The sequence below is a fragment of the Sminthopsis crassicaudata genome, chromosome 2 (genome assembly GCF_048593235.1).
Source record: "Sminthopsis crassicaudata isolate SCR6 chromosome 2, ASM4859323v1, whole genome shotgun sequence".
Lineage (NCBI taxonomy): Eukaryota > Metazoa > Chordata > Mammalia > Dasyuromorphia > Dasyuridae > Sminthopsis > Sminthopsis crassicaudata.
The window spans coordinates 241,249,643-241,272,174 of NC_133618.1; the positions used below are offsets into that span (position 1 = coordinate 241,249,643).

The following is a 22,532-nucleotide window of genomic DNA, read 5'->3' on the forward strand; positions in this document are numbered from 1 at the left end:
AGCCAGGAATCAACTTGCTGATTATATGAAGGGAAGAGTTTCTCTCTGTCTTATGTTTTTAGGTGCAGTCTTGAAGGAAGATTATTGTCGCTCAGTCATGGTTAATTTCTTACAAAAGGCCACTTGCTGTCTGTATTTAATATCATGCAGGAATTGATATTCAGGTTTAGATAAGCAATTAACTTATTGTCTCAAACTTCTATGATCTGTACATTTGAGCTAACATCTCACATCAGATAAGAAATCCTATAACAGCCTCTAGTTATCTATGCAGGATTTGGATTTACAAGGATCTGGGCACTAATTAAGTGTTCAATGAATCTGGCTGAAGAGAATCAAAAGATGGTTTGGGAAGAGTGACGGATAGCACAAAGAGTGGTAAATTTGTAAACTTAATTTCAAATATCAGCTTTGCCTTTTACTAAGCTCTATGGTCTTCAGTACCTCAATTTATAAAATTAGAGGTTTCATTCTGACTCTAAATCTATGATGCTAAAGTCAGATAAATTTTATAAACCTGGTAAAGAGGGACAGATTCTATATCTAATTAAATTATTCTTAGATGTTTGGGCAATTGTTATCTTTTGTGTATTTTTAAAATTTAATTCCCCCACACACATACACTTCATTAGATTGTGAGTTTCTTGAGATTAAGGACTGGAATTTGTTTCTTTTTGCATCCCTAGCATTTAGCACAGTACCTAACACATTGTAAGTGCTTTTTAAAGGCTTATTGACTGACTGACTCCAAGAAAAGAGAAGAGAGACAACTATTTAGTCAGCTAACTATTGGCTAAGTAAGAATGTGAATAACAAACCAAAATCTGACTAGCAAACAAGTTTCCTGATCAGCTGAGACTGAGTTTAGGATTGCATAAAAGGAAAATGAGCTACATCCAGAGCATTCAAGTGGGCAAAATCTGGAATGGAGCTGTACTGCAGAAAAAGATAATACTCTCAAGTAGACCAGAAGAGAAACTCCAAGACAGAACAGAGGGTCTATACCCAATCTATGTCATTCATAATATAAACCTTGTAAAACTTTAGCTAGAAAATAGACAGGTAAGTTTAGATGGCTCTCCAATCCATGATGAGTAGTATTGTCTATCCAGTTCATAATGGGTAATGCTTATTCTGTATATTTATTTGTTATTTATAATAATTATTATCATTTATTCCTTATTGTACCTGAAATTTTATTTTTGATATTTTTATATATTATTCTTTTTCCTCTGTGAATAAATGACAGGAAAGATACTCTTTGGTGTTCAAATGGGTAATGATAGGGATAAGAAGGGAAATTCAATTTAACACTTATTAAGTACCTCTGATATACAGGATACCACTAGATTGAAAAAAAAAGTTAAATAATCCCTACCCTCAAAGTGTGGTCTAATAAGGTGACCATACTATATATAAATACAAAGAAATGTGATATAAGATAGAATGTGATAGTGATAGAAAGATCCAAGCAAATTCTTCTAAGAAATCTGAAGAGTAGAAAAAAATGCTTTCATCTGAGATGTTCAAGGAAAGTTTTGTGGGTTAAGCCTTGAAACAAAGGAGGTACTTCAACAGATTTGATGGGTGATGGGAGGGATAGTCTCTTTCAAGTTTGGGTAAAACCATGAGCAAAAGAGCAGACAAGGAAGAGGGCATAATTAAAATGGGAGATAGAGAATGGTCCAGTTTAACTCATACACCCTACATGTGAAGATCAATCATGTGAGATAAGTCTGTAAAGAGAGTTTAGAGACAGATTGTATAAGACCTCAGAGCCAGGGTCAAGAGTTTAAACTGCATTCTATAGGAAATGGGGAGTAATTGAGAAAAGATGACATAGCCAGAGCAGTCAGTATGGCAGAGAGATTATTTAGAATGACTTCCCAAGGTAATAGATTCAAGACAGGAAGAGCAGTTAAGGAGATTCTTAGAATAACCTAGGAATGGAGGGAAAGAACTCCTGCATGAGACAGATAAATGGATTAGAATCAAGCATCAAGATACAGAAGCATCAGAAGGCAGACACAGGAATAGCTATAAGTATAACTAAGGTTAAAATGACCAGGACTTAGCCCCAGAGTGCTGGATTAGAAAAACAAAATTAAATTAGTATTAAAAGCGTGTGTAGTCCTTCAGATAGAAACAATATAGCTTAGCTTCTAGAGAGAAAAAAATAATCAGCTAAAATAAGAGGCTACCAAATAGTAAGTTATTCTCTCCCACTTTTCCATTCTCCCCCATGTATACTCAACTGAAAGTACATTGGTTTCCATGGATGTGGTTTCTAGTTATAGCTCTGTATATGACAACTCTTTGACCCCCAAAGAATCAAAACTGTCCAAGAACATGAAGCTCAAAAGGCTCAAAACTTCAATTTAGGTTTTTGTAGTTGTTGTTCAGTCATGTCTGACAAGTTGGGATTTAGAAATAATCAAAGTTTTGAGTGGGATCCAGTGGATGAATTCTTAGTTGAGTCCCTGGGAGGCTGATGTGATAAAGGGAAGACCACAGCTTAGAGTTTCTGCCTTCACCATGCTGAGGAAAAACAAAAGAGCAAGTTTTTTCAAGCCCAATAAGCATTTTGCTTTAATCGTGTAGCATTGATTGGTGTTCCATTTGAGTCCTGGGCAAAGGTGCTACTTGACTCTGAACATTCTCAAAACCAATTTTCTCTACCTTTAATTGAAGTGTGGAAAAAAAATACCTTTTTCTCCATTTGTCATAATGAGACTAGACAGAAATATACAGTTTCATTCCAGGATAAAACTAATTATTCTTTTTTAATTTCCATACCCAAAAGTAACAGAACTTGAAGGGTCAATAGACTCTAGAGTTCTAGGATTTTAAAAAATATTGCAAGATAGTCTTAAGCACATGAAATAATTCATGTGATGTACTTAGCCAGAACATATGCAAAACTTACTTTCCTTTTGTCTTCTAGGGAAGTTGCCTCTAGTTCATAATCCTGGCGTCCATGAAATACAATGTTAAACCGAGTCCCCTCTCCATCTTCCCAGGACTTGATTTGAGAAAATGGGAACTGTTTTCTGATGATACCATTCTCAATGTTAAAAATGGTTTTGGTGTTTAAATCAATCTGAAAAAGAAAGCATTACTATTGTTAGTTCCACATCCATGCTCTTTGCTTCTGTGTATATCACTATTATTAAAACAATACTCCTGATAGATCCTGATTAAGGAGTTCCTTCTGTTAGGGTAAAAGATTAAAATCAAGGAATATAACCATTTTCATTATGGGTCTACTTGGATGTGATGATTTTAGTCATGGTTCCCCATGGATAGAGTTAGACCTTCCCTTATACATAGTTTGATAAATGTGTATCCATTTTTCATTTTGAAGTGTTATTTCCTTTTTTTTTTTTTTTTTTTTTTTTGCAATTTGCCTTGTGTCTTTTATCCCCTATTGAAAAATGTCCCATCAATAAAATCTGCAGGGATAGTAATTCTGTGTAACCTTAGGAAAATAATAAAATCTCACTGGGCCTTAGTTGCCTCATCTTGAAAATGGGAATCATATAATACTGGAGCTTGACTAAACATATTTGTTATAAGGGTTTTGTTTTGTTTTGTTTTTTTAAAGAAAAATTGGGAGTGAGAGGGAAAGAAAATTTAGTTTTGTTCATTGAAAAAATTTATTTAAAAATATTTTAAAATAAAATGGCAGGCAGAAGAGTATAGTAGAAAAAGCATTGGCTTTAGAGAAAGATAACCTGAGTTCAAATCTTGCCCATAAGCCCTTAACATATTTCATCCTCAATTTCCTCAGTTGTAAAATGATAGATTGAACTAGATGGTCTGTAATCACTAAGTCTGTGATCCTATGATATCTTGCTTGCCTAATGCAATAGACTAGGATGAACTTGGTAAGTGAGGAGAAAATTATACTGAGAGTCATAAAATATGGGTTCAAATCAATTTCTGTCAAATTAGATTTGTTACTTTAGGCAAGTCACTAGTACTCTCTGGGCCTCAGTTTCTTTATCTGTTAAATGAGGGGAATGGACAACATATCTTAAGAAGAAATCTAGAAATAAAATCAGATATTCAGAACTAGAAGGGACATATGGATTACCAAGTCCAATTCCCTTGTTTTAAAGAAGAAACAGAGGTGCATTGACTTGTATAAGATCACAAAAGAAGTTCAATGAAAGAGCCATTGGGGTTTTAGCTCCAAATTCTCTGCTCTTTGCATTATACCACATTCACATTCCAGTTCTAATATTCTATAAACCCTTAAAAGTCTCTTTCAGTTTTAACATTATTTTATGTATGCTTAGAAGATGTAAAAATGACCCCTCTTTACAGAAAAGTGAATGACCAAAGAGTGAATAAGAAAAATACTATTAATATCTTCATTCCCTACCACTCTATGGAAAACTGAAGGATGTGCTATTTACGGGTCTTCCTTTGACTTTAATTCAGTAATACGTCAACAGAATCCAAGAAGCATATGTACTTTTACTCTGAGTGTTGAATAAAGCTGACACTGGGAAGAATTTGAAAATAGCCTGTATTTACATAGAAATGGAGGAGTTTGTTTTTCCTTGACAATCTATGATGTAACTAGGACACATATTATTATTCTTATTTTATGAATAAGAAAACTGATTCTCACAAAAGTACACTGTCTTCACCTCATTCAGGACTTCAAGAAATGGCTGGATGACCATTTCTCAAAGTGTTGTAGAAACTATTCTTGCTCAGATGTGGGTTGGACTTGATGATATTTAAGATATCTTCCAGCCCAGAGACTCTATGATTCTATAATTTGTCCACAAACACAAAGCTAAGTTTTTTCTTTTATTCATTTATTTTGAGCTATTTTTTTTTAATCACCATAATTTTCCCCAATGTCTTTCCCATTCTTTCTTCTTTCCCCTCCAGAGGAAACATTTGTTACATGGAAACATGTAACAAATAATATTTTTTAAAAGCAAGAAAAATGAAAGATAAAGTGATCATCATAATTGATGGATACATTGACAAAAACTACATATTTATGCTATATACAACATTTGTGGCTCTCTCACCTCTACACTGTTAGAACGGGGAGAGAGGTATAGGAGAAAGGTTATCTTTTCATATCTATTCTTTCAATGTCTGCTTGTTCTTTTAAATTTGCCTTACTGTTTTGATTACTTTGCCATTGATCTTTCCACTTATGTTAGTCACTATATACACTACTGTTTACTTCACTCTGCATCAGTTCCTATAGATCTTTCCTGCTTCTCTGTATTCATTCTATTCGTCACTTCTTTTACAGAACAGCAATATCTCACTACATTTATGTTCCCCAATTTGTTTAGCAATTCTTCAATCAATGAACATCTACATTGTTTAGGATTCATTTTATAATCCAATTCTTCCAACTCCAAGTCTGGTGTTCTTTCCATTACCCCATACTGACTCATTTTAGTCTTGTTTTTGTTAGTAAGACACTCAAGATAGTTCTATATCACACCACTGCTGGGAGAATTTTTCTGCTGAGCTTTAATTAAATGCACTGTTCTGAAGTTAAATTAATTTTCCTAGGCAATTTCTTTTTATTTAAGTATACATTTGTGGTATGTTGTAAAATTTCTAGCCTTCTAAAAGCATGTTCTTTTTCATCATCCAATTATTAAGGGATCAATTTGAAGGGAAACTGAGACAACATAGTTCTCTCATTAAAAGAATTAGTTTACTATAAGGCCTTACAAAAGACAGGGAAAAAAAGAGAAGGATAGATGAGTTCTTTTCATTATGTATTTAAGCATTCAAGCTGTAGGATATGCAGTCTAGTTTAAATTTTAGGGGAGGAAAGTAAACATTAAAAGGGCCAATATTTTTTATTAATTTATTGCTTATTTATTTAATGCCGCTGATGTGTATTGAGCTGTGTATGAGGTAAAATGAATAAAAAATAGGTCTTGATTTAGAAGAACTGACAACCTCAAAATCAATTACCTACATATATCTATATATCTATATGCAAATGGGAGGCTTATCTTACTATGCCGTAAAAAATCCATTATTCCATCTCCACGGTATTCCTTTGGACAACAGATAGAAACCCTTCATGCCTTTATAGCTATTCTACAAAAAAGTTTCTGTGCCCAATTTAGCTACACTACTCTTTGAATGGTCAAAAGTCTCTCACTGAGCTTTTGCTTCTAGCTTAAGACAAATTGAAATTAATAAAATGCTGGATGTAGAAACAGGAAGATCAGGATTCAGATCCTCCCTTAGAAACTGGCTGTCTGATGTTGGGCAAATCAGTTAACATCTTTGGGAGTCAGCTTCCTCATTTGTAAGATGAAGAAGTTGTACTTGATGATTTCTAAAATTCCTTCTAACTCTAAATTTCTGATTTTCTGATACAATGATCTTATGACCTTTCAAATATAAGTAGAAGTCATACCTTTATATGTCAATTTATTCCCCTCATGAGACTGAATTTTGATTAAAGTACCAATGTTTCTCCTGAGCAACATTTATATTATGTGCTTAATTTTGTATTAGAAATTGTGTGGAATAGAGAAAAATATCAATGAGGCAGCATGGCCATACTAGTCTCTTCCCTTAGGTTTGAAAAGTAGAAGATAGGAAGTGGGGGACAAGGAGGGAAGGCATGGGTTAGTGGGGGATATCTCAATAAACAGCTAATATAATTAAGAAATCCATAAGGATGAAGGCAGCTAGATTGTGTAGCAGATAGAGCATTGCCCTGGAGTCAGGAGGACTTGAATTCAAATCTGGCCTCAGACATTTAACACTTATTATCTGTATAACCCTGCGCAACTTAACCTCAACTACCTAGCCAAAAGAGAGAGGAAGAAGGAGAGAGGAAGAAAGAGGGAAGGAGAGAGAGAAAAGGAGAAAGGGAGGAAGGTAGAATGGGAGGGAGGAAGGGAAGGAGGGGAAAGGAAAGGGAGAGAAGAAGAGAGAAGGGGAAGAGAGAGAGAGAGGGGTAGAGAGAGAGAAAGGGAAAGGGAGAGAGGGGAAGGACAGAGGGAGAGAAGGGAAGAGAAGAGAGGGGGGAGGAAATGGGGAGAAAGAGAAGGAAGGAGAGAGAGGGGCGGAAGAGAAAAGGGAGTCATTAATGAAAGAAGGTTTCTAGAGAACTAACTTCAAGATCTGTCTTAGGCACTCTGTATATGTTCAGAGTTCTTGAATATTATTTTGTTTTTTCCACTAGCTTACATACAAATTATGCAGATGTCATGAAATTCTGAAGGAGAGTTAATATAATTATAGAGTCAGAGTCTAAAAAAGGGTATCTGTCTTCCCTCCTAAGATGACTTTGTATCTATTCTAGATATGCTTTTAAAATACCTCACTATGTGTTATCTCCCATGAGAGTATGAGTTTCTTGAGGGCAGGGAGCGTTTTTTACTTTCTCTGTATGTCTCATATTTAATGTAGTGCCAGGTATAGAGTAAACGTTTAATAAACACTTATTAGCTTGACAGGGAATTAAATCAAAGTCTTTTTCAGCTTTAAATCCATGGCCTAATAAGATGAACTTTAATAGGGATAACAATATAGTTTTACACTAGGGCTCAAAAAAAATCAATTGCGCAAGTGCTTCTGAACAAAGATCTTGGAATTTTAGAAAATTGAAATCCTAATTTAAAACAATGTTTATAACATGTCAGGCCTCCAAAAAATGATATTAGGCTGTGAATTTAAAAGAGATTGAACTCTGAGAAAGGTAGGGTGTGAGCTCTAATATACTGGGTCTGACTTGACCACATCTGGGGTGTTCTGTTCACTTCTGGATCATTTTAGAAAGGAAATTAGATAGTAGAAAGATGAGAAACCATGTTAAAGAAGGATTGGCTGAAGAAACAAAGAATGTCTAACCTGGAGAAAAAAAACTTAGGGAGGACACAATAGCTGTCTCCAAGAGCTGAAAAGATTGTCATATACAAGAAAGACCCTAACAGGAGAAATCTAGAAGCAACAAAAGAAAGTTATAGAAAGGCAATATAGGTTTGGAATAAGGAAAAACTTCCTTATCATTGAAGCTGCCAAAGATGGAATCAGCTGCCTGAAAAAAAGTAAGCTTCTCTTCAGTAGCAATCTTAATGGGGAAGCCAGGTGACTACTTGTCCGGTAGATTCTTGGTAAGGAAAAGGTAGAACCAAGGGAGCACCTAAGGTGCCCTTTAACTCTGAAATTCTGTGATGCTTTTTTTACTACTAATTTCTTTGCCAAAAAGGACAGGCAGCTAGTAGACACCAAAATCAGAGTCCATCATATGGACTGTCTCACTTCATTGCTCACAACCAATTTTTAATCATGCAGAGCCCAGTCTAGGTAGAGTTCTAGAGAGAATCTCCACCTTGACAAGGTAGCATGAAGAGAATCACCAGACCTGAAAGCAATTTGTAAACTGTGAATTTTTATAGCCCCAGTGATTAAATGTGACTACTTACAAAGTGCCTAGTTGATAGCACTGGGATTTGGGTTTATTGGGGTAGAACATATAAGGAATCATTTTGCATGAATAGGATTCAATGGAATGCAGAGAAGCAAGTGGAATAATGGAAAGAACATAAGTTTTCATGCAGGAAGTCGAGTTTTTAAATCCTAACTCTGTTACCTTATATATTACCTGGAACAAGAACCTTAATTGGCCCTTAGCTTTTTCATCTGCAAAATAAATGGGATACCCTATATGAACTTCTAAGTACTCTTTTGCCCCAAACTTGATTAGCTATGCCATGAACTAATTCCCAAAATAACCTAAATCCTGATTATTCAACTTCTTTACTGAACATTATATCTGCTGTTTGCTAACACAAAGCTGGGCACTATGGGGAATTTAATCCTATAAGGTACATTCTCAACCATGGAAAAGTTTCCAATCTGCTTGAGGAGGCAAAGTATGTAGGCAGGAAAAAATAATCGTAATTTCCAAATACTAATTGTATAATCTGTCCAAACTTATACACCCAGCACAGTGTAGTAGAAATAACTGTTATTCTTGAAGTAAGGAGACCTGAATCTGAGATTCTAGTTCTGACAGTTATAGTGTGAGCACTTTATTGACCCTTTCTGAGACTCACTCTTCTCATCTGAAAAATGAATACAAATGGATACAACTCATATAGTCTTTATAAAGAAAATATCTTACACATCTTAAAGTGCCTAAATATAGTTATCAATTGTTCATGACAATAATAATCCTTATCTCCTTGTTCCTCAACCACACTAACCCACATTGATCATGTCCTTCTCTAATCTCCATCATATTTATAGTCTATATCAGAGCTTAAACTTTTTCCACTTGCAATCCTCTTTTGCCTGAGAAATTTTTACATGACCCTAGGTATGCCTATATACAGTCATACAAAATAGATATACAAGTTAAACATTTACTGATAATAAATCATAATTTCACAACCTCTACATTCACTTTCAAGATTCCATATAGGGTCATGACCCAAGAGATTTTGGTTATACAACTCACTTACTGATTCTAACTTATGCTGTCTAACTATTCCACGCATGCTAGTTTTGCCTCAACTAAATGAGTTTCTTGTCTTTATTTGCTCTATATCCTTCATTGCATTTAGCAGAGTATTAGACTCAGGTTATGAGTGTTTAAGAAGTCTTTTCTGATTAAGTGTGAGTAGAATTTCCATATGAAATAATTGATTTTGTACTACTTCGTGGCCACAAACTTTGGAACTCTCTCACAAATGCTTGTCTTTGACCATTAAAGGAATTAGGTTGTGGAGTTCAGATATTTCAGGACAACTCATTATAACAATTACAAAAAACAACTCAAAATTAATTTCTAATTAGGAACTTCATCTGCACTGATGGGGTACAGTCTATTCTGATAATATCAGTAGCTGCTATCCTGAATCACTGATACTTTCTGCTATTCCAATAATGAAGGGAAAAAATTATGATCCTAGAATCTCAGAGCTGGAAAGGAAGATAGAGGGCATCTACTTTAATATGATACACACAAAAAAATCTCTAACATACTTTCCCAAAATGATCATTTAGTACTCTTTAGTAACTGGGAATTGATTTTATTCTGATTAGAGGCAACAGGATGGTAAAACCTTTCAAGGGGTTAATGAGTTGGAGGGACTTAACCTTAAGGCTGAGTTAAATATGACTGTGGCAGTAAGATGGCATAGTAGATAGAGCATGGGATCTGAATTGAGGAAGACCTGTGTTCATATCTCACTTCAGACACTAGCTGTGTGAGATACTGTACAAGTCATTTAACCCTGTTTATCTCAGTTTCCTTATCTGCAAAATGAATTGGATAAAGAAATAGAAAGTCATTCTAATAACTCTATCAAGAAAACCCCAAATGGGATCACAAAGAGTCAGTCAGACATAACTGAAATAAATGATACAACAACAAGAAGAACAAGAACAAGAAGAAGAACAAGAACAAGAAAAAGAACAAGAACAAGAAAAAGAACAAGAACAAGAACAAGAACAAGAACAAGAAGAAGAACAAGAACAAGAACAAGAACAAGAAGAAGAACAAGAACAAGAAGAAGAACAAGAACAAGAAGAAGAACAAGAAGAACAAGAACAAGAACAAGAAGAACAAGAAGAAGAAGAAGAGGAAGAGGAAGAGGAAGAGGAAGAGGAGGAGGAAGAGGAGGAGGAGGAGGAGGAGGAGGAGGAGGAGGAAGAGGAAGAGGAAGAGGAAGAGGAAGAGGAAGAGGAAGAGGAAGAGGAAGAGGAAGAGGAAGAGGAAGAGGAAGAGGAAGAGGAAGAGGAAGAGGAAGAGGAAGAGGAAGAGGAAGAAGAAGAAGAAGAAGAAGAAGAAGAAGAAGAAGAAGAAGAAGAAGAAGAAGAAGAAGAAGAAGAAGAAGAAGAAGAAGAAGAAGAAGAAGAAGAAGACAGGCTAATAAAACTTTCAATGAGCTAATAAATTGGAGGAATTTATATTTAAGGCTAAGTTAAATATAATTGTATTTGATGAATCTAAAATGAATACGAGAAACTGAGGCAATGAGATTTGAGAGTTTTTAATATTTTATTTGGATTTCTGAGAGGGAGAGATTGTGTTGGGGGCATGCTGCTCCAGGGCTCATGTTCAAAGCAAAGTTCTCAATGCCGGGAGTTTTCAATGACATATATATGGCTCTAAACTCCGGCAGACAGCCAATGGCAGGGAGGTGGAGTCCAAACTCTGGTGATCTGGAATCTCCAGGCAGGAACCATCAATCCAGTTCTGACAGGATGGGGATAGGACCATAAATTCTAGATGACTTAGGAGGAGTTAGGAACCAGGAAGTTTGAACTCCCCCTTATCTTGAGTTTACATATTTACAATTTATAATATTAGAATAACTAGCCCTAAATTATATTAGTCCCAATGATCTGGGGGGAGCGGGGAGGATTGTAAACCAGGGGGAATTAGGCAGAACAATTCAGGGAAACTGAGGCAGGACAATTAAAGAACTCGAGACAGGAAAATAAAAGGGAACTGTGGAACAACACAGTGAGTTCACAATTATCTGAAATTAGATAGAAGAAGAGTAGGCATGGCTTACAGGCTTTCAAGTTGGAGACATATATTCTAATCTTTGCTCTTCCATTACTTTGTTTGTAATCCTGTGAACTACATAATTTTCTGGGATTTATTCTGCAAATGAAGATTGGATAATCTCTGATAATGCCCTTCCAGGGCAGCAAGATAGCATAGTTGATAGGATGCCAGCCCTAAAGTCAGGGAAATCTGAGTTCGAGTTAGATCTCAAACACTTTATATCTGTGTGAAAATCACTTAACCCTATTGGCCTTCATTTCCTCATGTGTGAAATGAGCTGGAGAAGGAAATGGTAAGGCACTGCAGTATTTTTGCCAAGAAAACCCCAAAAGGGGTCACAAAGAATCAAACATGACTGAAAAGTGTCTCAACAACAATTAACAAAGATCACATCCAGCTGTAAATCTAGGTTTGGACCTATTTTGTATAATATCTACAGCAACAAAAGGCTTTTTATATCCTCTACTGCCCAAGAGAGTCTTAGAGTTTTAAGGAGAGTGACAATGATGAGCAAACAGTATGAGTTAACATTTACAAGCAATAAGCATCTTAAAATGATTCAAGTGGTAAAAAATGGGATTTAGAAACTGGAAGGTTTTCCTGGAGAAGAGAAGTCAGAGTAGCTTCAAAATTACTATCTTTAACCACTTAAGAACAGTTCCCATCTACAGTATCCCTGTCTTCATGAAGGGTTTTTATGATAAGGATACTACTTGGTTATATAAAAGACTGAAAGAGAGGCCCTAGCAACAATAATTACATTTGTATGATACTTTAACATTTACAAGATACTTTTACAGAAATTGTCTCATTTGGATCACATGGTAACTCTATGAAAGAGGCAGGGTCAATATAATTATTGTTGATATAGAAAGAGCAGAAAAAAAATAGAAACCAGAAAACTTGGTTTCAAATCTCAGTTGTGCCTATGGGACTTTGGGCTATGTTACTTAACTTCTCTGGGACTCAGTTTTTTCATCTTTAAAATGACATGGTTAAACTAAATGAAAATTACAATTCCATCTATACACACACACACACACACACACACACACACACACACACACACACACAGAGAATTCTATTGTCCTCATTTTAAAGATGGAGAAATGTCTAACTTTAAACAGGACCTAAGTAAGATCACATCAAGTAGAGAAAAAGTTGAAATAAAACTAAAACATACCTTCTAAAAACTCACAAATACATGAAAATAAGTTATGTTCTATCACTAAAAAATAATTGTTTCTTATACACCAGCACTCCTTGCCCAAGAAAATGGATTCACAACACAGAAAAAGAAGTCAGATGCAAAATGGTATTAATAGGGCAGGCTTCCTTAGTACTTTCAGTCAAATGGTAGCTTTGTATGCTTTCAAATGCTTCAAAAAATTTACTTTACAAAATTACTTTACAAAAACTTTTTAAAAAAAGCTTTCAAATGCTTTACAAAAGTCAGTACATAAATATTAACTATAATTATGAGTCTCACAGTTATCTCTTTTTATCATCTTTTTGATCGGATTTAAATTTTAAAAGTCCTGGGGCAAGTCTTATTATTGTTGTATATTTAGGGTTCTTCAGATTATGGTGGAGTGGATAAAATGACTACATTAATAGAATAAGAGTATTGGAAGGCAAACTCATTTGTAAAAATCATTGAAAGTATCTTTGGGAAAACTCCAACAATAACAGGAGGTTTAATCACAAAATATTTCACAAATACTCCCCAGAGTTATTGTGGAAAAAAAAATGAGATAGAGCTATTTTTATCCCCATTTTACAGAAGAAGAAACTGAGGCAAGCAGTTAAGTGCCTTTTCCAGGGTCACACTGCTAGTATGTGCCCGAGATCACATTTGAACTTAGATGAAATGGAATTCAGAAAGTCCTATTACTGCATCACTTAGCATATCAGTAGCAGATAGCATGCCAGAGATGACATCTTCTGTCCTATATGGTTTAAGTTTCTTCTGCTAGGTCTTTATTTGGGAGCTTTTCATCCCATGTATTTTGGAAATAGTGAATATTTGGCATGATGATATCTATTAAAAACATTGTTGTTAACTTTTTTGAAAGTCACCTTTTCTATTCAGCTTTTTTCCCCCTTAAGAATCATATTCAATTTTGCTAGGTAGGTGATTCTTGATTGTAATCCTAACTCTTTTACCTTCTGGAATATCATATTCTAAACCATCCAATCTTTTAATGTAGAAGCTGCTAAATTTTTTTTATCCTGACTGTGGCTCCATCATACTTGAATGGTTTCTTTCTGGCAGTATTTTCTCCTTGATCTGAGAACTCTGAAATTTGGCTATAATATTCCTAGAAGTTTTAATTTTAAGATCTCTTTCAAGAGGTGATCAGTGGATTCTCTTAATTTCTATTCTCCCCTTTGGTTCTAGAATATCAGAGCAATTTTCCTTAATTTCTTAAAAGATGATGTCTAAGCTCTCTCTTTAATCATGCCTTTCAAATAGTCCAATATTTGAATTCTCTCTCCTGGACTTTTTTCCATGTTTAATGTTTTTCCAAAGAGATATTTTACATCACCTTCTATTTTTTTCATTCTTTTGTTTTTGTTTTATTCCTATGGCTCATATAGTCATTAGTTTCATTTCTTCAATTTTAATTTTGAAGGAATTATTTTCTTCAGTGAACTTTGGTACCTTCTTTTACATTTGGCCAATTTGGCTCTCTGGCTTTTTGTATTCCCTTTACCATTTGGCTTAGTCTGCTTTTTAAAGTGTAATTTTCTTCAATTTTTTTCTTTTTTTCCCCTTTATTAAAGCTTTTCATTTTTCAAAACATATGAATGGACAATTTTTCAACATTAGCCCTTGCAATATCTTGTGTTCCAATTTTCCCCCTTCCCTCAACCCCCTCTCCTAGATGGCAAGTCATCCAATGTATGTTAACATAGTAGAAATATAAGTTAAATCCAATATATGCATACATTATACAATTATCTTGCTCAGAATTTTTGTCTCCTTTACCAAACTGTTGACTTGTTTTTCATGATTTTCTTACAACACTTTCATTCTCTTCCCTCTACCTCTCTTGATTTTCAGAATCCTTTTTGAGCTCTTCTATGACCTGAGACCATTCCTATTTTTCTTGTACGTTTTAGATGTAGAAGCTTTGATAATTATCTTCTGATTATGTGTTTTGATTTTCTTTGTCACCATATGATCTATGATCAGAATTTTTTTTCTGTTTAATCATTTCCCCAGACCATTATTTGACTTTTAATACTTTGTTAAAATAAGAATCTGCTTCCAGAGTGGAGTTCCTGCACTGTTCTTGCACTGTCCTGCACTGTTTCAGGAGTTTTATGACTCTGTATCCAGAGATACTTCTAGGAATCCATAAACTCTCATTCTTATCAGTGTGCTTTAAAGAGAGGTGTGTTTACTACTCTCCTGGCCTATGCTCTGGTCTGTGAGTAAGCACAAGAACTCTCTTCCACCCTGGAACTGTGAGGAGGAGTTCTCCTTTCCACTGAGGCTCCAGGATGTGGTGTTTCTCCTCACTCTTAGACAGCCACACAGGACTATACCCAAATTCGAGTATGGGTAAAGAAAAAGAGTCCTGCCTCGGTACTTGTAGAGACACCCCAAGTAACCTCCTTCTGATCAGTTATTTGACCACAGACTCAGTCTGTGGACTGAGAGGTCCAGAAGCAGTAGCTACTGCTAATTCACTGGCTCCCAGGGCCTGATCCTGGTTTGCTGTACCCAGAGCTGTGCAGGACTGTATTCCATTCTTATTCTATTGCAATAGACATTTCCTGCTGACCTTCTAAATTGTCTTGGGCTGGAAAGTTGTTTGAATTCACCTTTTTTGTGGGTTCTGATTCCATGGAATTTGTTTAAAGTCATTGTTTTAAAATATTTGGATAAGTTTGAGGGAGAGCTCAGTTAAGTTTCTGCTTTTATTCAGCCTTCTTAGCTCCTGTTCTTATTATAGATCAGATTTATGTCCATATACTTGGGAAAATTAATTCTGTTTCAATAGTTTATCTGATAAATTCTTAGAAATATTTTTGGGATTTGTATTAATATAGTTATTATTGTTTCCTTCTTATCTTTTTATTGGTTTCAGATGGAAACACCTAACATCATCATCATCATCATCATCATCATCATCATCACCACATAACTAGGGCAGGATCACTGGAGCTTTTTCCCTAGTTGCTGACATTTAGAGGGTACTGCCAGCATCTCCCATCCCTCAGTAGCTAGAAACTAAGCTAGACATCTAGTCAATAAGGATAATTTGCTTATTAAAATAGGAAACTATCAAAGAAAACACTTATACCAATTTTCCCGGTGACTATACCGAGGTAAACTACCCAGGCTGTACCCTACCCCATAGTCTCATGGCAAATTGTATGTATAGCATCTAGGAAACCAGTTTCTAAGGGGTATCTTTTTTTTTTTTTTTTTTTTTTTTGCAATTATATAAACATTTCCGTATTAATCATTTTGTACAAGAAGACTCAAATAAAAGAGTGAAAAATAGCATGTTTTAGCCTTAATCACATAATATCTGTTCTTTCTTAGGAAGTAGATAGCTTGCTTTATCATTAGTCGTTTGGTAATGTCTTAGATCATTGCATTGCTGAGAATAGCTAAGTCATTTATAATTCTTCGTTGAACACTACTGCTGTTACTGTATACAACATTCTTCTGGTTCTGTTCACTTCACTAAGCATCAATTTCTTTCCAGTCTTTCCAGGTTTTTCTGAAATCATTTCTTACCACTTCTTATAGCAAAATAATATTATACTACAATCTTTTGATTATAGTATATTATTTAGCATTTCCCAAGGGATGGGCATCTCTTTGATTTCTAATTCTTAGCCACCACAAAAAGATATTAAAAGAATTTTTTAAAGTCTTTTCCTCTTTTTTTGAATGTGTGTAGGATTTAGAATTAGCAGTGGTATTTCTAGATTAAAGGATATGCTCAAGACATGAGCATATGTGGACACAGTTCCAAATTCTCAGAATGATTGGATCAGTTCAAAACTTCACCAACAATGCATTAGTGTCCCAGTTTTCCCACATCTCCTCCAACTTTCAACCTTTTTCTTTTTTGTCATATTATCCATTCCGATGTGTGTGAGGTAGTAGCTCAGAATTGTTGTAATTTGCATTTTTCTGATCAATAATGATTTAAGAGCATTTTTACATGATTATAGATAGCTTTGATTTCTTTGTCTGAACACTACCTGTTCATATCCTGTGACCATTTATCAATTGGAGAATGACTTGTATTTTTTATAAATATGACTCAGTCCTCTACATATTTGAAAAATGAGATCTTTAACAGACATACTTGTTGCAAAAATTTCCCTCAGCTTTCTGTTTTCCTTATAATTTTAATTTTGTTTGTGAAAAAAATTTTAATTGTATGTAATCAAAATTATCTAATTTACATTTTGTAATGCGCTCTAATATCTACTTTGGCCCTAAATCCTTCCTTTATCCATAAATCTGACAGATAAACTATTCTATGCTCTCTTAATTTGCTTATGATATATCCCTTTATATGTAAATCATGTATCATTTTGACTTTGTCTTGGCATATGATATGAATGTTGGTCTCTACCTAGATTTTGCCATGATGCTTTCTAGTGATCTCAAATAATAAGATTTTGTTACAAAAACTTGGATTTTGTGGTTTATCATATCCTAGATTACTATTGTCATTAAGGGGTAGCTTTTGTCCTATATCAGGGATTTTGTAAGCTTTTTTGCATGAAGGATTTCTTTTTTAGATTCTTCAGATTGGGGTTCATTCATAGAATAACGTTGTTAAATAAGTGAAGATGACTAAATTTCAGTCAGAGGTTAGTAAAAGTATTTTTTCCCTTCATCCAAGTTTATAGAGCCCTTGAAATCTGTCTATGAACCCCATTTTAAGAACTACTGTTCTATACCAATGGTGAATATTATCCTCATCAAGACCAAACTCCTCTGCTTGTACCCCTGATTCTATCACCTCCTGTTTCCTCCATCAGATTTTCATTCTCCTAATCATCCTCCCCATTCTTTTCTATCTCTCTCTCATCTTCAATCTCTCCTGAATTATTGGCTACAAACATGCCCAGATCTCCCTCCCCTCCCCCCTTTTAAATTCTTACTGGGACTGCCAACCTTACAAGCATATAGCTTTCACAGTCAAACTCCTAGGAGAGACAAAAAGTCATCTGCACTCACTGGTTTGCACTCACTGCTTCCTTTTCCTCTCCTCTCACTCCTCGGTCCCTTCCTATCTGGTTTCTTACCTCATCACTTAAATGAAATGACTTTCTCCAAAGTTAGCAATAATCTCTTACTTGCCAAATACAATAATGGCCTTTTCTCTATTCTTATCCCTCTTAGTTTCCTGGGGCATTTGACCACTCTCTACTCCTAAGTACTCTCTCACTTCTTTTTTAAATACTATTTGTAAAGGGCTAGAACTGAGCAAATGCACTTAGATAATGGAGCACATGAGCACGTGAGACTAATTGCCAATTGGACAATTCTCTATTAACATGTTTGAAGATTAACTCTCTCCAACTATTCTGTACTGGCTTGATTGGTGGGACAAAGAAGGGGAAGTGACATGTGTGGGTAGAGTAGGAGGAAGAAATTGAGGCATTCTCCTGGAGGTGGAGAGAGAGGAAGGAGGTGTGGAGATTGCTAGATCTAATCCCCTGACAGCGACCTCAAAAGACCAAGAATAAAAACTTTTGATTAGCCTGACTCTGGCTGATTTCTGGGAAGATAGAGTTCCAGCAACTATGTAATTGACCTCTTAATCTTATAAAATCATAGATCTAGACCAATAAGAGGTCTCACAAATCATCAAGATAGGTAAACAATGGCTCATGGAGGGTAGATGGCTTGCCCAAGATCACACAGGTAGTGTCAGAAGTGGGTTGTAAGCCCACAGCTTTTGATTTAAGATTAAGTGCTCTCATTAGCTGAACCATCTTTTATATTCTACTTCTTATTTTGGGAAACACCAAGATTACATCCTCTCTTCTCATCAGCTTACAGGCATTTACTTATCCTCTCTAAGCAGATGACCGCCAGCCTTAGTTTCCCCTTTGTATTTCAGTCCAACATTATCTTCCACCTTCTGGAAATTTTAAACTAGTATCTATTAGGGGATACCTGTAGGCACTTCTATTTAAGACACACACTAAAAAAACAATTATTTTCCCAAAAATTCCATCTCTTTTTTATTTTATCATCCTCCTAGTCACCCTGATTTATGACCTCAGGGTCATTCCGGACTTTTTTACTCTGCCTTAATTTCATATATCCACTCGAATGTCAAGTCTTATTGCTTCTATCCCAATAACATCTTTCTAATGTTACTTCTCTTCACTTATATGGCCATTGCCACATAATCACAAGATTCTTGCTATCTTTCATCTGGACTATCAAAATTGCCTACTTATTGTTGGAGGAGTTCTATAAAAATAGTTCAAAAATAATGTATTATAGTTAGAACTGTGATTTAGTACAACTTTTTGAGGGGAAACAAGTCAGAATTATCAAATAAAGTAGCTAAAATATCCACATCTTTTGACCTAGGAATTCCACAGATAGACATTTATTCCAAGGAGATCTTTGATTTTAAAAAAATTTCCACATATATCAAAATATTGATACACACACACACACACACATATATATGATGGTGAAGAACTAGAAACAAAGAAGATAGTCATAAAGTAGTGAATAACTAAATAAATTAGGGTTACAATACTTACTATATTGTAAGAAATTATAAATACAATAAATACAGAAAAGTATAAAAAGATTTATATTAGCTGATGCAAAGTAAAGTATGCAGAGCCAAGAAAATAATACAATGACTAAAATGAGATAAATGGAAAATACAATCATATAACAAGCAAAAGGGAATTTGGAAAATTATAAATAGCAACCATGGCCTCAAAGAAGAGGTAAGAGAAGATACCTCTTCTACTCCTTTTTAGAAGAATATATACACAAGTATAAAGCTTCACTTTTAATTTAATATTTTTCTCAGTATATAATCAGTTTTTTTTTATTTTTTTCTTTAAAAATATCTATTATATGAAATAGGTCTCTGGAAGGAGAACTACTAGAGAAAATTTAAGGGATATAAAAACAAATAATATCAAAATTCATTTAAAAATATTAAATACTTATTGATGATTAATGGCAACTGATTGTCATTTGTTGATTATTGATTGACCAGAGGTCCATGGATCAGTGCTTCCCAAAGACATATTACAAAGAAGAATTATAGCATCTCATGAACCCTGAGGGCTCATCTTGCTCAATACCAGTACTTTTGTAGATTGCATTAAAGCTTTTTAAGATAATTTACTCTTAAACAGATTAAGCAGAAATCCAGAAATTATGTTTACATTATTAATTTACTTAACCAATTTTTTTTGAAGATGATAGATAAACTTTAGTCTAGGTCAAATGATCATAAATCCTGATTTTATAAAATTTAAATTATTGACATTTTACTTAAGCTAGTAACAAATAACTTAAAACAAACATTAAATTGTAATATGTATATACATATGTATACACATACATATATATAGACACACACACACACACATACACACACATATATATATAGTTCTATAATCTTGCTCAATTCTTCCCAGATACCTTATCTAAGAGATCCCGGTGACTCAGTAAAATGCATAGTAGATCTAATTAGTATGCATGGATAAAGCCAGTAGAGTAAGAAAAGGAAAAAGACAGGTGGGGAAATAGCAATCTTATCCCCTAAGCTATCCACTGATAATTACCTAAAAAGTAATTTCAAATCTGTATGTTCTAAACAAGTCATAGATGACACCAAATGATTATCAGCTCTAATTCTCCTTTGATCATCACCTGATGTATAAATTTTCTTTGAAGTATTATTTTACATCTTCAAATAGTTCACCATGCCTGTTTCTAGCCTATCTAGCACAATGCCTTGTACAGAGTAGGCCTTCAAATATCCATTGAAAGAATAAGAAGTTAATTAATCAACTAATCCAAATCCCTCATTTTACAGAAAAGGAAACTGAGACCCAAAGAGTAAATTGGCTTTCTAGGGTCACACAAGTAGTAAAGTCAAGATTTGAACTTAATCTTCTATCACATAAATTAATTAGATTATTATGCATTGATGATGATGTATTGAGAAGCACCTTGATGGCATCTGATAACATTTAATAACTCCTTCATTTTACAGATAAGGAACTGAGATAGAAGAAGTCCATTAAATTACTCGAAGTCAAATAGGTAGTGTCAAAAGTGGAATTTAAATCCCTATCCTCTTACTTCAAAACTCAAGCTTTTTCCATGGTTTCACACATCAGGAGAACTAGGCTTATGTTAAGCAAGTCATTTACTTTTTCTGTACATGTTTTCTCTTGTTAAAAAAAAAAAAAAAATTAAAGCACTGACCCTGAAGTTAGGAAGATCCGAATTTAAATCCAGCCTCAGACACTTAACACTTCCTAGCTATGTGACCATGGGCAAGTCACTTAACCCCAATTGCCTCAGCAAAAATAAATAAATAAAATAAAAAGAAATAAGGCAAAAAACTGAGTCAGCACCTATTAGGTCAAATTCAAATACTCAACATCCCTTGTCTGGAATATTTCAATAGACTCCTAATGAGTCTCCCTGTTTCTAGTCTCCCCCCCTCCAATTTGTATTATGCATAGCTCACAAACTGATTTTCCTAAAGATCTGATTATACTATTCCTCTGTTCAAATACAAAACAAACAAAAAAAAATCACCACCAACTTAGATTATTCCTTATTACTGCTAAGACCAAATATAAAGCTCTTTGTCCATTCACGATCCAACTCTAATCTTTCTCTCTCCACTAATTATATATTACTTCCTCTCACACATTTCACAATAGGTCCACAATGGGTCACAAGATATTCCCTCTATGCTTCTTTCTGTCTTCCATTTTAATGCCAAAGGCATCCTTCATTTTAAGAATGCTCTCCATTCTCACCTCCTTTAGAATCTCTAGCTCTTTTCAAGACTCAATTCAAGTTCCACTTCCTAAAAGAGGCCTTTCTAGATTCTCCCAAATATTAGCCATCTGGAATTACTTTGATAAAATTTTATTTTGTATATATTTATATATGTACATATTATCTTGCCACATACCCAATCCTCCCCCACTTACTCACCCACACATACTTATCAAAAATATTTAAGTGAAATTGGAAATATGCAAAATATCACATAATATCCAACCCCTGGTTGTTAGCTAAATTTTTTTTTAAGCATTAGAGAACCCTCATTAAAATATTTAGAATTTGAGTCTTTGCAATAAGAAGCGGTAAAAAAAAAAAAAAAAAAAAATCTGTGTTATATTCTTTAGTTCCATCTCCATTTCATATAGACAGTTTTCTTAGGCTGGTAACAGAGAGTAGAGAGAGGTGCTAGAAAAGGGAGTGGGTAGTCTTGGTAAGTATGGGTGGTACAAGAGCAAATTTATCCGGCTGTATTTTGTGGGTGTAATGATTTTTTTAAAAAATATATTTGCAAGTCAGAATTTTTTAAATGACTTCCACAGGAGCCTAGCCATATTTCCCAGGAAGAAAAATTCCTTTTCCTCCCACTGACAAGATCCCATCTGATTCGAGGCCTATTTAAGTTATGTGAAGATTTCAACATCACAAAATCTATCCCTATAAACCAATAGAGAGCGGGTTACACTTCAAAGTTAGCCGTTCCAAATTGCTTATATAACAACACAAATAAAGCTACACTATTTATGTGTATATGCTATGTATGTATGTATGTATTTTCTTTTTCAACCTGAGCCAGAACAAGAAGGGGTTCCTGTATTAAGGTAGATTAAATGAAGTGGGTGAGCTAAGGAAGAGAAATGACAAGAACTCAGAATATCCACTGGGAGGGACTCTGGAAGACCATTTAATCCATCCTGAACAAAAACT

The 22,532-nt window shown here is 34.5% G+C and overlaps 1 protein-coding gene across 4 annotated transcripts in view; it reads right to left on the reverse strand.

The window, feature by feature from the left end:
- Positions 1-22,532, reverse strand: part of LOC141555627 (formin-H-like) — a 192,450-nt gene that overhangs the window by 49,861 nt on the left and 120,057 nt on the right. For 2 of the 4 annotated variants that reach the window (XM_074288645.1, XM_074288646.1), the window contains exon 4: positions 2,927-3,193. The gene's annotated coding sequence lies outside the window, so the exon portion shown is untranslated. The remainder of the gene's footprint in view (positions 1-2,926; positions 3,194-22,532) is intronic. The other 2 variants (XM_074288644.1, XM_074288647.1) reach the window with 2 other exon arrangements.